Raw genomic sequence first — 3,431 nt, forward strand, 5'->3', positions numbered from 1 at the left:
AGAATGAACTTAGTAGGCTCTTCTGCCCTTAAAAGTACCTTCCTCGGGGCGCCTGGGTGGCTCAGTCGGTTGAGCATCTGACTTTGGCTCAGGTCATGAGCTCACAGTTCATGAGTTCAAGCCCCACATCGGGCTCTCTGCTGTCTGTGCAGAGCCCGCTTCGAGTCCTCCGCCCCCCTCTCTCTCTGCCTTTCCCCCACTTGTGCGCTCTCTCTCTCTCAAAAACAAATGGACATTTTTTGTTTCTTGCTTTTGTAAAGTGCCTTCCTCATCCCAGGACTGATCAAGCCAGACCCTTCTAGAAAGATTCTAGTACTGAATATAGGCTCCCTGCTTCACAGTCCCGGGGAGACCTGAATTCCACACTGTCAACGCCCTCCTCACTGACACGTTCCTCCTGCCATTGGCACATGACCTTCCTGCAGCCTGAAGCCAACAGGTCTCCTTATTTGCCCTGAGACGTGCCGATTTTCTGGTTTAGCCCTCGGAAGCCCCTCTCCTTTGCTTTGCTCACCAGCGGTAGTTCATGGGCGTGCCTCTGGGCTCTGGCCCCGTGCCCAGTCACATGTCCCTTCCGAGACTATACTAGTTCCTGGAGTGTGCACGTTGACGTTGCCCCTGAGTCTAGGGTTAGTGACAAGGCAGGTCTCACAGCACAAACTCTCACGCTGGGCAAAGTCGAGGTGGAGTCCCGGCCATACGCCGTCTGCGTAACCCTGGGCAGCAGATTTAAACTTCACCGGGCCTCGGTTCCCTCGTGGGTAATCAGGGCGGCCAAGAACAGTCCTGGGGGGGTGGTGACGATCCTATGAGGTCGTTCATATCGAGCGCCTAGCACAGGGCCTGGCGGATGGTGAATAAATGTTAGCTACCGAATGGCCGCCACTCGGAAGGGGGCCCAGTGGGGGTAGCTGGCCCCTGACATCACGCTGCCCACACCGTACGTGCCCAGCACGTGTTTCTGACTCGGGGAATCGGCACGGAGCCCCTTGTCCACGACTCGTTTCACGCACACATGCTTGTCTAACCAGTGTAGATTTGAGACAGGAGGGCAGAAGGGAAAGCAGGGTGGCCAGGGGGAGCCTGAGGGTCCTGGTGTTCACCCAGCCTCTGCCGCCTCCCAGCTGCGCGACCCCAGCAGGCTACCTAACCTGCGGGCTTCTTCCTCTGACAAGTGAGGAAACAGAGGCAGTCGATCCTAGTATCTTTTATCGAACCCAAGGTACCCCAAAGCTTACCATTTCAGTGGATCATCAATTTTAAAAATGAAGGGGATAGTTTATATTCTTTCTTTAAATTTTCGTTTCAGTGTATTTGAGAGGTGGGGGGGAGAGCGCGTGGGCACACGTGAGGAAGAGGGGCGGACAGGGAGAGAATCCCAAGTGGGGTCCATGCCATTAGGGCAGAGCCACACACAGGGCTCGAACCCACGCACCGTAAGATCATGACCTGAGCCGAAATCCAGAGTCAGACGCTCGACCCACCGAGTCACCCAGGCGCCCGGACAGTCTTTCCTTTCCATGCCGTCTTGGAAGTCCAGCGCGTATTTTCAGTGCAGACTGGCGAGATTGCAGGCGCGCAGTAGGCACGCTGGGGAAGCTGCTGCCACCCCGGACAGTGTAGCCCTAGGCTGCTGTCAAAATTAAATGAGTCCACGGAGATAAATCTGTTGGTCCCAAGTAAGTACACGAAGGTTGGTGTTATCACTTTACTTGAAATGGGTAACACAGGGGTGGCACTTGAATAACTGTGGCCGAATACCTTTTTCATATTCTTTTTCACATTATGTGGGCACACACGTGGGCATCGCATGCGGTGTGGTGCAGAAGCTAGCACACAGCCCCGAAGTCCAAGTGCCCGGGTTGGATCCTGCCTCTGCCACTTACCAGCTGTGCAGCCTCGGGCAAATGACTTAACATCTCTGTGCCTCAGCTTGCTCCTCTGTAAGAGGGGTTAGAATAGGACTCCCAGGGGACACCTGGGTGGCTCAGCGGGTTAAGCGTCCGACTCCGGCTCGGGTCGTGATCTCGCCGTCCGTGAGTTCAAGTCCCGAGTCCGGCTCTGTGCTGACCGCTCGGAGCCTGCTTCGGATTCTGTGTCTCCCCCACTCTCTGCCCCTCCCCCCTTGCACTCTCTCACTCACTCCCCCAAATAAATAAACATTAAAAAAATTTTTTTTTTAAAGAACAGTACTCCCATCACAGGGTGGTTGTGAGGATGGGGTGAGGTAAATAAAGCGCTTACGACGCTGTCACACGACATAACAGTAGGTGTGATGGCTCTGTGTCTGTTAAAGAAAACCCGAGGAGACAGAGAAGTTGGAGGAAAAATTCAGAGAGTCTCTTCCACCCAAACAACCACAGTTGACATTTTTCTCCAGCTGTTTCTCTATAAAGCACGGGGCCCCACCTGGTTCCTCTCTTGGGAAGTTATAAAGTGCCGTACTCCCCTCTGGACCCTCCTTTTCTGCCCTTGACATCTCTGACCCCAGAAGCCACGCGAAGAGCAAAGGACACTCCCACAAACACGAAGGAAAAAGGAAAGAAACAGACTTAATGCTTCAAGGCACCGCTTCCCTGGTCTGTGGTCTGGCGGCAGAGTCTTCTGGATAATTGGCATGGCAGCTTGCTTCCACCAAATGTCAGCTGAGATGGTACTTTTGATTGGGTCCTATCACAGCACAGCAGCTCCGTGTGTCAGAGATGTGACACCGCCACATGTGACGGGCCCATGGCCCTCTCACCACGCTGGACAGTTCCGGTGCACCTCGGTAACCCAAACACAAACGCAGAACGTGTGTCCCTGATTACAACCCCTCCTGCTGGGCCTGCGGCTCCCACCATGGGCTCTCCCTTGGAGGGCAGAGGTTCTCACACGCGAGGCTGTGCTTCTGAGAATTGCCTGGTAAAGCTGCTACGATGCAGATTTGACCGGGTTGACTCTCTGAAAGTGTGATTTAGTAGCTCTGGGATGCCCAGGAATCTGCATTTTTATACCTGCTGCAGGGAGGGTCCTGATGCAGCCAGCCCACTCTGAGAAATCCCGTAATGGAAGGACGATAATTCTCTTTGTGGTCCCCGGGCATCTACAGACACAAAAACGGAGCCACATACCGTGATAGTGACAGCCACAGGGACAGAGCCCTGTCCCCCTCCCTGAGTGCATCACCCACAGTCCCCTCCTCTGAGGCTCGATGTCTGCCTTCAACCCCAGCACAGACGGCACCGTTCACGGCTTTTAAAATGGTGTGACTAACACGTCCCAATGGTAATGAAAAGAAAGTATCGCGTCTGGAGTCAGATCTTGACTTTGCAACTTATTAGCTGTGAGACTTCAGGCAAAATGTCAAATGTTCCCTCTTTGAGTCTCCGTTTTCTCATCTACAAAACGGACACAGCAACACCATTATCTCTCAGGATGGCTATGCCTTT

The sequence above is a fragment of the Lynx rufus genome, unplaced genomic scaffold, assembly GCF_022079265.1.
Source record: "Lynx rufus isolate CCGP_SWC_20201006 ecotype Redwood Valley unplaced genomic scaffold, mLynRuf1.p SCAF_9, whole genome shotgun sequence".
NCBI lineage: Eukaryota > Metazoa > Chordata > Mammalia > Carnivora > Felidae > Lynx > Lynx rufus.